The 15,386-nt window shown below is 26.4% G+C and overlaps 1 long non-coding RNA gene across 1 annotated transcript; it reads right to left on the bottom strand.

Moving 5' to 3' along the window:
- Positions 1–6,184: 6,184 nt before the first annotated feature.
- Positions 6,185–12,008, bottom strand: LOC107883360. Its single transcript, XR_001679230.2, has 4 exons — positions 11,561–12,008; positions 8,801–9,093; positions 8,543–8,710; positions 6,185–6,269 (listed from the first exon to the last, which is right to left on the bottom strand). It is a non-coding gene; the product is annotated as an uncharacterized LOC107883360 (long non-coding RNA).
- Positions 12,009–15,386: the final 3,378 nt, after the last annotated feature.

The raw sequence follows: 15,386 nt of genomic DNA, 5'->3' as shown, positions 1-15,386 counted from the left end.
AAATTCCTGGTTTTCCTTAATTTTTTTTGTTTTTTTTCGGTGCTTTGAAAATTACTGGAAATTTTTAGCCTCCCAAATGCACCAACAATATTCACTTTCCCATCGAACAAGATACTGATGTTGAAAATTCAAGTATTATTTTGACACAAAAAAAATATTAATATTAATTTTTATCTTTAAAAATATGATTCATGCGTATCAAAAAAATTTATAGTAGTTATATTATTATATTTTATACACAAAATGTAATTCTCAAATGACAAAAATTAATTCAACCTATTGTAATACTTATAGTAAAATAAATTACTAATAAATAATTTTGTACTTAGTACGAATATTGTACATTTTTGAATTGAGCTCTTCTTCTAAATTTTTCTAAATTCAAGCAATGTTTATTACAGAATATCAATAAAAATATTAATACCTGATTGAACTTAAGTAAGAAAACATTTAGATATTTAATATTTTGGTATTTTTCTTTAAGTTTAACCGTTTAATCGAGCATACATTTCTGAAATTGGTTAAATCAAATAGGTAGAAAAATTAATTTAAACAATTATTACTAAATTATGTATGTAATTAGTAATTTGTATTGTTAATTTGTTGAATAAGGATATTAAACAAAAAAAGTAAACTAATTTATTATGATAAATACAACTGAATTTGGTGTTATACTTTATAATTTAAAATATGAAATTGAAGACATATTTAACATAATTTCTAACTAAATTTAGAGATATCTACCAGGGATTGAAATCGGTTAAGACAGCCTGGTTGTTTCATATTTGAACACCGGTTTTTTAAAAAAAAAAACCGTTTACAAAACCAAAACCGAAACCATAGAATCAACATCCGTTCTTAAAACCGATTAAAATTTAAAATTAATATCGGTTTTTTCGAATTTTATATAGTTAATTAATTTTACCTATATTATTTGTAATTCTAGTTTAAACGAGTATTTTTAAGCGAAGAAAATATTTTATTTGAATCCCGTTGCTGTTACTGAGTATTACGAAATATTATAAGGTACCTAATACGAATATTATTCTATTTATATTTTATAATATTATTTTTCTCCACTTATATTGATTCAAAATTAAATAGAAATATCACAATTTTTATTTTGTTCGGGACCTATGCAGCTCGTCTGAAAACCGTGCTCAAATACCAAAATCCGTAACCGTTAACATTTTAAACGATTTCGATCCCTTATAAATAGCTGTTACTCGTGTAAGTACCTAGTGATGGGTAAATACCCGGTAAATATATTTTTGGTAAATTCCCTAGTTATTTATCCGGTATTTAAAATAAATATCCGGTAATTTGGGTAATTACTTCAAACAAAAAATATTCAATAAAATTTTGTTCATCAACGAACAAATGTTAAAAGTGTGGTGATCCAAGCTAAAATACCCATATTTAATTAAATACATTTTAAGTGGAAAGTTGGCTACATATTTTTTTCAAAATATCATATTATTATTAATAAAAACAAAAAAAAATATTTTTAAAACTAGAAAAAAATAAAATTTTCATAAGTTTACTGTTGTTATATATTATCTAAAAGAATATATAAAATAAATTTTTTTAAAAAAACAAAAATATTAATTGAATAATAAAAATCTATATTCTATATTCTACATTTTGCGGACATTAGACGGTTATAACCATAGATTTTCTTTAATATTTATGTTGTAACCAAGGTGGATATATATAAACCATGATTTAAGATAAAATAGTATAGCTATATTTAAAAAAAAAAATACCCAATTTTTCAAAGGTAAATATGACGTGGGTAAATACCCCGGTATTTACCCAAAATATATTTCTTACCCGTTGGGTATTTACCCACAGCCCATCACTATAAGTACCTACTAAGTGGGAAATAATACATATGATATTATACAACAAATATTGTTAAACTTTACAACAAAATATCACATTTACAAAAATTAAACATTTGAATAGAATTAAATAGCATAACAATAACAAAAACAAAAAATAAAAACTACATGACATGTAAATTATAATTATTACACTTATAATATACTATTAAGTATTAATAATTATATAGTATATAACATAAATATAAATTAAACTAGGTATTTGAGCGTACTTAACTTAAAAGTATAAAACAATCATTTCCTATAATAATTTACTAATATGAAAAATCAAACTACGAATGAGTAACGAAAAAATTACAAAATATCGTGTCATGACTTAATCAGTTTATCAACTATATAATGTAATCTCAAATTACTTCTATCGGTACTATATATTAATATATGTATTTATATTATGATATTGTAAGATGTTGTGATTAGAATACTGAAGCACATATTTTGTCAGAGCATTTTTAATCAGAAAATTGCTGTAACTTGAAATGCTTTATGTTCGCCCTGTATTTACTGAATTTAAAATATAGGTACTCACATTCATTAAAAATATATTTAACCCTTTTTTTAAGATAATTTAAGAGAGGAGTAGTTCTTTCCACTTAGGAACGCTATAGGAAAACGTTAGTCAGTCACAGTTTTACCTGACACCTAAAGCAACATGATTGTTAGCTGGTTATTTGAGATACAAAACGACTATGTTTTGCTATCACAAAATTGGTGATGATTTTGGCTCAATTTTCATAAGATATTGATATTTTTCTTATTTAAATCTTTTTGAATTTATATAAATGTTGATTTCATGACTATATTATAATATGAATAAAATATCGAATGTGTTTAACATAATATTATATACCTATACGTTTATTTGAAGATTTGTTTCCATTTTCCGTGCATATAAATTTTATTTAACTTTTTTTAGTGCATATTTGATGAGTTCGATGCATTTAATTTATTTATACAACACATTGGTAAACTATAATATAATTTAATATACTGAAATCAGTATTTATCTTGAAATAGGTGTAGATAGGTAATAATGATATAAGAAAAATACTGACGTCTGCAGTATATCATAATTGACCGATCTGTTATATAAATAAATTAAATGCACTGAACAAAAATTTAAGATAAATATACAGTAATTTTCAATGTAAAAATCTATAATTTTAAGAATTATATTGAAAAAAAATTATAGTTAAGTATACAATAATAATATGTTTAAGTAAAAGCCCTAAACTAATAATCCTTAATAGGCAAAACGACATCTGGAATATATTAAATATTGAATATACCTATGATATTATTATAATATGTTACAATATTGTCATTATACGTGGGATATTTGGAGAATGTATAAATCTCTAAGCCAATCTAAATTGTTACACCGAACGGTTATACGGAGGAATTGAATTATAAAAGGTAGGTTGTATCTCGTACCTACCTAATAGGGAATATACATAATAGGTATTATGAATTATTTATTTTAATAGTATCAAACAAGTGATTACGGTGTGTTCACAGAGCGTCCAGCATTTCAGTCATTTCAGTTAATTTTGTATAAACCAAATGATTATTAAGCAGATGCGTGGTTAGACTATAGTCCCAGAGAGGGTACCTTCACGTACATCATAATGACCATGGAAAGGCACTATTTTAGATGTATTTTGTTTTAGAGCTGGAAAGCAACTTCACGGCAGTCTCCATTATCTTTTATTTTTAACAGTTATTCAATTATTTGAAATTGTGTTTTATCGTAAATAATTATTACAGGTAGGTACTATTTTTAATAAGACTTGTGAAAATAAGCATTTTTTACTTATTTAACTGTAGGTAACGTCAAATACCTAATCTGTAGAACTGTCATGCAGCAAATATTTAGTTTCAACCATCATAGGTATTTAATATGTTCCACGAAAATGGTTGAGAATAATATAATATTATAATTTATAATTATTGCTATTAACCAAACCTAATATCAAAAATATTGATATAAATCTTTCTTTTAAAAAAACTCAAAATAAATGTAAATTATACATTGTTTTTCCGTATAAAAAAAATTTAAGCTATTATGAATGGAAATTGCTTAAAATCGGGGTTACTAACATTTCCCCATAGATTTTTAACGATTATTGTTGATAGTGGTTTTTATATAAGTCGTGCTAGTTATTTACGCTTAGAGAAATTATCTCGATAAAAAGCTACTTCAACGTTCCATTTTTAACTTTACAAGTCTTTTACTGAAAATTTGTATAATTGAAAAATTAACATTTTACGTCATTTTAAAAACCAATATGTGTAGTTTTTATACTAGCTTTGTCCAGAATTTAAAATTAGGTACCTAAATATAAAAATGATTTTTGTGGAAACATTGGTATTGATTTTCCGAAAGTAATATTTATATATTTACGAGTACTTACAGATACATTCAAACGAAAATGTAAACATTGAAAAACGTGACTGAACTACACTATACGATAAGTACACTCTTTTGTGGTTATTACGACAGTATAAAATTCAGTAAAATGGAAAATGAGTTTATTCTTTTTTAGCGACAGTAAACTTTCGTCGTCAATTTGTGGGTACAAACCCTATGTTTAACTCTCTGTCGTTGAATCTTAAAAAATATATATTAGGTACAATAATGTTAATAAAATACAAAGCTATCTTTATAAATTATAATACAATAAAATGTGTTTGCCCAACTATAATAAATTTAATATTAAATTTGTAATGTTTCTTTTTTCATATTATACGAATTTTGTTTTAAGTGATAAGTATGATTAAGTAATTTAAATTGTATTTATTATTTTTAAGTAATTATTATAATATAACTACATGTTGTAACTCATTTACCTGATCACAAGCTTTGCTTACAGAGGTTAATTAATTAAAAATATTTAACATTTTAATTGTTTCTATGTTATTTGATTGATGAAATAGTTATAAAAAAAACAAACACAATTTGATTGAACCATTCAAGTTAACGTAAAATTTTGATTAAAACATATATTGACATGAAGTCTCTGTGAATATTTTACATTTTTACTAGGTGCACTGTTTTATTTACTCGCGTCTAGACAACAATAACCAGTGTAATAATAATACATAGTCGAGAAGTCGGTTGATATTATTTACACAAATCACAAAACTTAATTTCATACGAGATGCCACTAAATAATTTAAATCTTAAATCATGTCATAATATCATATAATTACTTATTAGCACACTGCAGTAGTATTACATATTTCAGTAATCTAATGTACTCGATTAAAATTATTAAAATTGTTTTAAGTGCTCAGATACCTATTTTCAGTACTTTATCAAAGTATCTGTATAAAAAAAATTAAATATAAATGTTCAAATACTTCTTTTTAGCTTGTATGTTTTCTATTTCAAATTTAAACACGTAGAATAAAAAAAAAAAAAAAAAAAAAAAAAATGAGAAATGGATGTGTGCATTTGAGTGAAAATATATACCCAACCTAAAAGATTAAATATTACGAATTCGACAAAAGTTCAATTTATATTTACATGTCCATCGTTTCACACTTTTGGGTTATAATTTTCAGAAACTCATTCAATATAAATAATAAATTATTCAATTCAAAATTCCAGAATAGACTGTATATGTAGGCAGGCATGTATACAATAATAGGTACTCATATTTTTTGTGCGACTTAGGTATACCCCTTAACGAAGTATACCCCTTAAAATCCTTAACGAAGACAACAGAAATCCTTAACGAACAGGTGATTAATTTATAATTACCCTAAATAATTATATGATACGATGTAAATTAAAGCTCTGTAAAATCGATGTAAGACACGGAAATGCCAACAAAATTCAGTTTAATTGATACCAGTTTAGGTAATAAAAAATAAATGATATGTATACAATTTTTAAGTAATTTAAAGTATCTATAAACTATATAGATGCTTCTTTTAAAGGATGTATCTGCAATGCTTGAATACTTTTAAAAATTGTCTTTTACAACACTGCATATTTTATAATATGCTAGTTTATAATATCGTACATTGTCATACATTTTCATTCTACTTATAGCCTATAGGTACATTAATATTGTAATATTAAATAATAATTAATAATTTTCGGCGATTATGGTCAATCCTTGGACGTGCATATAATTACGCGTATCGAGCGTTCACTGAGTGTAACACATGGTTGGTAGATACTCGTACATGAAATGTGTTGTAAAGGTCCTTTAAATATTAAATCATATTTGAAATTTATTCAGGTTTCTGAATAATAAAAAAAAAAACATGCCTTCGATTGACGTTTTTATCTTGTGGCATAAATGACTCCCAAATCAAATCCTTTGAAAACGCCAAAACGATCAACGTTGTTATCTGAAAAAAAACAACATGAGTTAGGTAATGGAATTGTTCGTTGCCATTATATCATGGCCTTCTGTACATAATAGTTATACGTGTAAGTTCTTGAGTTAACATCTGGACTTTGATAATTTACCTACCTACAATGCAATAAGTTGAACCGTAGTAATGTACTTATATCATGTTTGTATATTATTATTTTTCACGCTTGTATCCAATTATTCCGTATAAAACGTCCAACGGTGAACGCGTTTTATTCTTTTATAAAACTCAAGAAATAGGTGTACCTAAATAATTTATTGTTATTAAAACGTTTGTTTGTTTTTATGATTTTAATGTGAACAAAATATCAACCCCCTTTATAATTACATGAATAATATGACCTTTTTCCGTTTCACTTTCGTGAATAAATAATTTTTCCAATCATATTATTATTTTATATTTTGGAAACCGTTAGAATAACAAGTGGTTATAATAACTGCCTACGGCCCTTTAGTCAATATATATTGATTTAAATTGTATTTTTTAAAGAGATAGTTTATTATTGCCTTTGGCTTTTGTGTACGAGGGTTGATAATAAAGTAGTAACATTTTGTTTTTGATTTTTGTATAAATAAAACTAAAAAAAAATCATCTAAACAAATAGTAAATAAAAATTGTCATTATATCATATCACTATTATCAAAATGGATAGGTTTTTTTTTTATTTTTAGCAACAAGACATAGTTTATAAAAAAACATTAGCTAATAGCTCATATTTTGTCGAAACGTTTTATAATTTATGTTTGTTTTTTCAAATGTGAAGAGCCAATACTTTAAGATACAAATTAGTAAAAGTATTTATAAACATAATACTATCATAAATATTTTATGCAGAAATCGGTATCCACATATATTTTCAGTAATGACCATGATTCGGTTCATTTTGAATTGTATAGAAACATTTTTTAGCATATCTATTTTTCTTATTTCGTTATTTCATTTAAATATTAAAAAAATTACATTCTTTCACTTACAGTGAAGTAGTTGTACGTTTTTTTATTCTAAAAATATATTATATAAATGTCTTGTATCTTGGAGTGTTTTGATTTTTCCTTCTAAATGCGTTTGTTTTACACACAGTTCCTATATGTGCCAGTAAAATTCCAAAACTTATTTTCTTTATAGTACATTCATTAATACAATATTATTACTTATTAGTTATTAACTACCCTAAAGATATAACCAAGTAGTTTTTGGATAAAATATGTTTATATAATTATTTATGTTTTGCTGTTTTAATTTTGGTATACATATCGATCGACAGAAATATCGTTCTGATGAAATATTTTCCGGAATACATACGGATTTAACAACTGTACGAAACATCAAACTTATACAAACGATATATTTTTCGACAAGAAGACGGTTATAATGAAATATTTTTAGATATTTTACGCGCCCCTTAAAAGTTGTAACATACTTTCAACAAACATTGATACATCACTGTAATTCTGAATAAAAAGTACTTTTGAATAAAGCCCAGAAAAAAAACACCACAGCGGTGCAGACTAAACGAAAACTATTCACACTAAAATATTAAAATACAAAATTATAATTTACTTGTACCCAGTATTTATTTTATAATTGGTTATGACTTAGGTTATAACTATGTTGGTATCGGAAATGTATATCAATAATATTTTATATTATTTTTATTGGATTATACAAAAAAAAGTTTAAATTTCCATGGCACACAATATGACGTCTACTTTACCTCGAATTTCTCCAAATAAAATATGTGGCCACAGTTTCAATAATGAGAGGCCTAGAATAACTTTTTACATTAGAGGAAGGTATTTTCTGCAAGGTCTGAAAAATATGAGCGTGATTTTTCGACTATGTTAAAGTTATTATAAACTTAATTCCCTGATTCATATTTATATTGATTATTAAATGATTTATATAAGTAACTTAAAAAGTCAATTTTAGATAAGTAATAGAGAATTACAAAAACAAAACTGTAATATAGTTTTGAAATAGGTAATATAATAAATTGATGTACATGATGCGTTTTTTTTTAAATTTGTTTGTTATTTAATGGATTGTTGTATAAGTATCTATATGTATTCATAATATTGGGAAATACATTTAAAAGTGAAAAATTTAGGTATCAAAAATTATATAAATTTAAATACTTATTGAAAAATTAATAATTTGTAAGTAGTGTTCTAATTTGAAAATATTTTAAAGTAGCCTGGGATGAAAATTATTTTGGGCTTTTAAACTAATACAAATTTGAGTATCACCTGAAATATTGAAATGTAGGTCTAGTTATATCTCGTATCCATGCAATGTGTGTTAGGTGCATATCCTTGACAGATTGGTTCAGTGCCAGATTACGTCAGAGATAGAGAACACCGAGATATGGATATTATGTTTTATCGATATTTTTACAATAGATTCTGCTGGTCCAGCTGAAGCAAAATGTTATTTTAAATTTAATATTTAAATTATAATAAAATATTATTCGTATCGTCAAATTCCTGTATTTATATATTTTATACCTATACATTGAATATAATTTGAGCTGTGGTCCAGTCGTAGTTACATAAGTTACATCAAATAAACTTAATTGACTTGAACATATTTTGACCGTCTTGCCGAGATTTTGTCTATGAACTGTATCATGGCTGTGTGGTTAGGTCAACTATATTTCTGTAAATATGAATTTTTCTCTTCACCTTCTAGACTGATGAACTTCTAAGCCGTTTGTAGTTTCCTCAATCGGTCCGAATTTTCCATATTTATATTTTGATTTTGAGTTGTCGAATCCAAACGTCCTTTGTACACGACTTTCCTAAATAACAAACCAATAAATGCATTCAATCTTATACTACAAATACAACGACTATAAAATAAATTAATATTATATGTATATGTATATATATATTAGTTTTCCAATAATTATGAACACTAGAAAATCTATTAAACAAATATTTTCAATTTCTGTTTGAAAAAAAGTATAGGTTGTCATAATGCCGTATGATTTTTAAAGTCGATCCTCAATAAATCGACCACTAAAATATGGTAAAAAAACATTCGTATTACCTATACATAGTTCTTAATAAAGAAATAATTCGCAATATCGAATATCTATAATATATTACACAATTACTGTAAGGTTATTTTGGATCATACTAAATGTAATTTTAAAAAGTATCTTCATACTTGTATACTATTGGTCAGGTTATATTATCATACTTGGTAGAGACTAGGGAGCAGGAATCGAGTGCTACAGTGGTAGTAGTTAAATAATAACAATAGTTCATGATCAACAATTATTGAAAGTAAGTACAATTTGTGGTTATCAATCGTTATAATCCAATTATTCATTACTTTCAGCCCACCAAACTTATTATTTCTGGTATTTAAAAATTATTATAATAATTATCAAATAATGTAATTTACAAATGAAAAATACACAAGTATATCTCCTAAAAAATTAATAAAAAAAATACCTAATGAAGTTTATTTATAATGTTTTTACTTTTTAGAGTAAATACGTTGAAAATCAAAATAAGCTTACCTAACCAATAAATTAGAAAAGGTGAAAAAGTAAAAAGAATACTATTTTAGAAACAATTAAAATAAGAAATTTTGAAAAAAGTCGTACTTATAAGTTATAAGTACCTATATTGTGGTAGTGAGTAATCTATATGTTATGACAGCTATGTACACTCAGTGATAATATTATTTTAATGTTTGACGTAAATTATTTTAAATCTTTAATAAAACTTAAAACGGTTCAAAACATTATTATCTCGATAAATTATAATAGAATCGAAAACTGTATACTTGTATTATGGTGTGTACGCATGGGGTAAAAATGTTTTTTCTTACTTCTCTATTCGAACGTAGATTTTTGTGACACTGTATAATCATTTTACTGCGCTCGGAGAGATTACATTATTCAAATAATTTCCAAACCCCAAGAGTTTCGTGTCTGGCGTGCTACGCATCGCAATTCAAAAACAAGCCTTACCAATGGGAATCGTTCGAATATCAAACGGAGAAATATATTCCAAAACAGAATGTATTTGACGTTGCTCGGTTAAAGAGCATCAAGTGTAGGTGTATTTGTTTATCGAAATTCTCCGAATTGCGTGTAGTTGTGGGCACCACGTAGGTGCAACATATTATATACCTACTGCAAGTTTATCATGTTATAATATTATTATGTAGTACCTACCCACCAATATTATAGTACCATATTAATATTATATGCTATAATGTTATACACCTATATTGCGGACAAAGTCTCTTCGCGAGGTTATTAAAACCCGTAGTCTGAGTGGCTGCGCCGCAGGGATAATAAGATTTCGCAGTTTCCCTTCAATCATCATCAGTTTTAAAATTTAAAATATTTATGAACATAACATTAAAGCATGCCGGAAACACAAAAGTATTCACTATAATTGCCACTAATGGATAAATGACAAATACATTTTATGACGCAATATCGTTACGGAATAATAATTAAAATTATTATGGTAGAGTGTGACACACTGCGATCAAAAGGGATGGCACGCTCAAAGGACAAAAAGAATAATTAATAAGCCACAATTAACGTCAAAAAATTACTTATGTTGTATCATAATACCGGCGATTGTTGTATTATGATCATTATACCTATACGTGTGTCGTAACTTAAGTAATATTTATAATAACTCAGAAATCTGTCTGCAGTTATGCGTACCTATAGATACACATTGATGACGTTAGTAAGAAAATAAGAAATTTAGAAGAAGTTTTGGGCGTTGGGCCACATATAAAAACCTTTTAATTATTGTTTTTGTTTATTTATTGTATTTCATTTCTATGAAAGGGTAATACTTAGATTGTCTTAAAACTATACGACTAAACATCGGCCACCTATTAAAATTGTGAATCTAATGTCGTAATGAGTAATGATGACTAGGTATGTTATGTTATGTTTATAATGATTATTTAATACAAATAAGTCAATCTATAAAATATATTTCTAAATTCAAACAATATAAATTCTAATTTTTATAATACCGATAAACAATCAATGTAGACAACATATGTTGAATTTAACTAGAAAAATTCAATTTTTAAATTACACCCCATTTCTCGAAATTCCTTGGCATTTCCGGAAATTAAAAATTAAATGCCCTAAGTATTACGTCACTATAGTTGCGCGCCATGCAGTTCATTGTATGATTGAATTAAACCGTCAAAGCGTATCATACGGCGAGAATTGATATCGTTAATAATATTATTTTATAATGTTACATACTTACATATGTAAAGTTCGGTATAAATCAACTGGTGTTCTAAACACTGTAAAAAAAATAGATATACGTAAGAATTATATTTAATTTATAATATGATATTATGGCACGAAGTCCGGAAATATGATAGAACGTAAATCGTAATGACCAATGACCATTATTAAAAACAATAATAACACTCCGTTGAACTTGTACGACGTATAGTTGGACCTTTATAATATTGTCGCTATTTATTGTTTACTGACGACAAAATTATATTTTATAACGCACTGGATACGAACTATTTCCTGATCGTTTTTCACGTATCACGAACTAATTAAAATGTAAGTACGTGTTTCGTGAGTTGATTTCGTTTTTCGTTTCAAGTGTCAACATTGTTATTTTTTAATTATATTTCCTAAATTTGATTGAAATTGCATTTTTAGAGTTTTATATTTTCGTCTGGATCAACCAAATCAGGCTGTAGCCCTTAGATGATAAGATAATAATAATAAATATCTTAAATAGGTTTTGCATCCTGAGTAGCTCAACATTTTTTTTTCAACTTTCGTAATTTATAACTATAATTTTAAATTATAACTATTAATTTTAAAAACATTATTATTGACAAAGACTATCATCCAAGCATAATTATCTTTTGATAATTCTTATATTTTATAACTTTTATGATATTTACTGGTAACAAATGCCATAAATTATTATTTTTAATTTTGAAATATTGGAAGGAATTAACCAAGTCCCAAAGGACTTCTATACTCATTATACTTTAAGTGAATCGATATTATGTACACCTAGGTAAGTCATCGTAAGTCCGGTTATGACGAGTTCTATAATATAAATTAAGTTAATATATAAATATATAATATATATAAAGTTCTATAATAAATCTTGATGAATTATTTTTCAAATCACGAAATTCTAGTTGTGATGATTCATCGAACATAGTTTCTGGACTTAGATCCCATCCAAAATAAAATCATTTAATTAAAAATAGAATATCACCTGTGTAACAATAATAATATAATGGATGGATACGGAAATAACTGTGCTGTTCCGTAGGATTACCAATGTAGATGCAACAGACGTATAATAATAACACATAACTTCGAAGAAATATCATTGAATTTTTCACCAACTGCACGTATTATATTAAAATAACCCATGAAATGAACAGATATTGTGAAAGTAAAGTTTGATTATGATTTATGAGCCCCAAAACATTTTATGGGCAATAATGTTTACCCATTTTATTTTATCCAAATAAAACTCTTCGCATCCACTTGATGATTTGACATAAAATAGTACCTATGTATATAATAAAAAGTGTATACAAATTGACAATATTTCACGAAACGATGATTCACATATACGACCAATATAAAACATAAATTACCTACGCGTTGAAACTAATTTTTCAGATTTCGGGCAAAAATATCATAAAATGTAAAAATACATAATATGTATAAACTACACATTTTTATAAGTTATGATTTATTATTGTAGCTAAACTTAAATTTTATATTTCACTTTACACTGTTATGGACTATCATAATATAATTGTTCAATATTGTTTACATTCATAAAGAAATTACCTGAAGTAACTATTGTGCAAACGGTTCACCCCCGTGTGGCGACACCACAAAGAAAAAAATGTAATTACTTATTAAACATAAAAGGATTTAAGTTGTACATATAATATTATAATTATAAGAATAGGTACAATCTAAAGTTTAATTATTATTCAAGCAATAATAACTGTTTTTGATAGTGTATTCCAATTATATACTAAAATTTAAGTTAACAGATTTTATGGTCTAGTTATTATGAACTTATAAACATAATATGACAATAATATATACTATTATGCTAACTATATAATATGTGACAAAAAATAAATGGGTAGGTACCTGTAATCTACCCTTGTAGGTAACCCTGGATAGGTATAATAATAATTATTAATATGGATAAATATATTTGGGAAAAACTAAAATTTTTCCACAAAACTTGGGAGATTTATCGATTTTATTTATTTATTTATCGTTTTTCTATTTATATTAATCTAAACGTTTATTTAAAAATATATACATAATAACGATATTTTGAGAGCAAACATCTTTATTGATAGTACTGTAGTCTGTAGTTCACGGATAGGTTAGGTTGTTTTACTAGGAACATCAGTACTTAAGTATATAAACTAAGAAATCCCATTTTTCTTATGGTGGCTTTTGTCTAGCGAGAAGTGTATTTATTTATGTTAAAAATGATAGTGCATTCAGAGTTAAACGTTCAACTTTAGTTTTGAAGCTAAAGAAATCCGTATTTTGTAGGTCATAATATACTCATATTATATAACAGTAATTTATTACTAAAAATGGTTTTTATTAAAATAACGTTTCCTCTATTTTATAATCAAATTATGATTTGATTCTTTTGTAGTAGAATAAAATAAAATAATTTTCTTTGTTATGAGTTTATGACTAATTGATTGATTTATCCAACACCTCAATGTTTATTTGTAAGTATTTGTTTTCTTATTTGATATATATATATATATATAATACCTCACAACTTATTTATGAGAACACGTATTCGATGTTTAATAATCGTGGATGTAGTGTTAGGATATTTGCTAAGTATATGAATGTTATACTATGATTAGAACACAATACTTCAAAGAACCCGTCCAAATAGATATCCTTTCGAACACTATCGAATGTCTTTTTATTCTATTGGTAAGGTGTTCCGATCACACTATAAGTTGAATACTCAAGATTATTATTGAATATGTGTTTCTCCTTATAATATGTTTAGAACGACAATACTTCAAAGAACCCGTCCAAATAGATGTCATTTCGAACACTAGCGAATGTCTTTTTATTCTATTGGTATTGTATTCTAACTATATTATAAATTGAACACACAGGATATGTGGAATGTTGATTTTTTACCTTTTGAGGATGTAAATGAACAGGTGTTGTATAACTTGTATATATCATAAAGAGATTTGGTATAGGTAATATGTAAATAAAGATATAGTCTGTTTTGTTTAAATTATCATAAATCATGAATTTGAAACCAATAAGACCATACGTGATGTTATGAAAGTTAATGTAATAATTTAATCTGGCTTTTGAGCGTTTATAACGATATGATAAAAGTTTACGTAGTTGGAAGGATAGAGCTAACTTCGTGTCTTCGATATTGAATAGCGTAGGTCTCGCGTACTCGTCCGCTTCTGATCGTGGTTTCGTGTGCTCTGGGCAGAGAAGCATCGTGCCAGTAGAGGTATACACTGCTCTGCTCGTGGAGATGGACTGGGGTGTGGTCTGGCGTGCTGCGTCGTTTTTATACAACCGGTTTCGTCCCCTCTTAGATTATTGGTACGCAGCATCCAGTGTGCTGGCCGCCTGGCGCTGTAGTTCAAGCATTGTGCGTCTTCCGTGATTGTAATGAAACTTGCGTATTGACTTTTGCAGAATAATTATTGTTGTATATTATTGTTGAGGTAAGCACACATTATTGTGCTTGATTGTGCTTGTCATTTATTCTGATAGATGTATAACTTTTATACTTGGTTTGTTTGTTGATGAGTGATTGCTTCTGACGATTCATTGGTCGATATGGGCTCGCTTGAATGGTGCTTGATGTAAGGTTCGTGTTCTTGTATGCAATGCATATGGTGTATGAAGTAATCATAAGTCATTAAGTTTGCAGTTTGACATTCTTGATTCTTTGCACTTGGTTCGTGTGCTTATTTTCTTCTTTCTACCGTGGCATCCGTATATTAATTTTATTGCGTTTTGTATTAAATTCCGGGTGCTGGCTAGATATTTAA

The sequence above is a fragment of the Acyrthosiphon pisum genome, chromosome X (genome assembly GCF_005508785.2).
Source record: "Acyrthosiphon pisum isolate AL4f chromosome X, pea_aphid_22Mar2018_4r6ur, whole genome shotgun sequence".
NCBI lineage: Eukaryota > Metazoa > Arthropoda > Insecta > Hemiptera > Aphididae > Acyrthosiphon > Acyrthosiphon pisum.
Note: the sequence above shows the minus strand (reverse complement) of the source record. Positions and strands in the feature narration are given on the sequence as shown.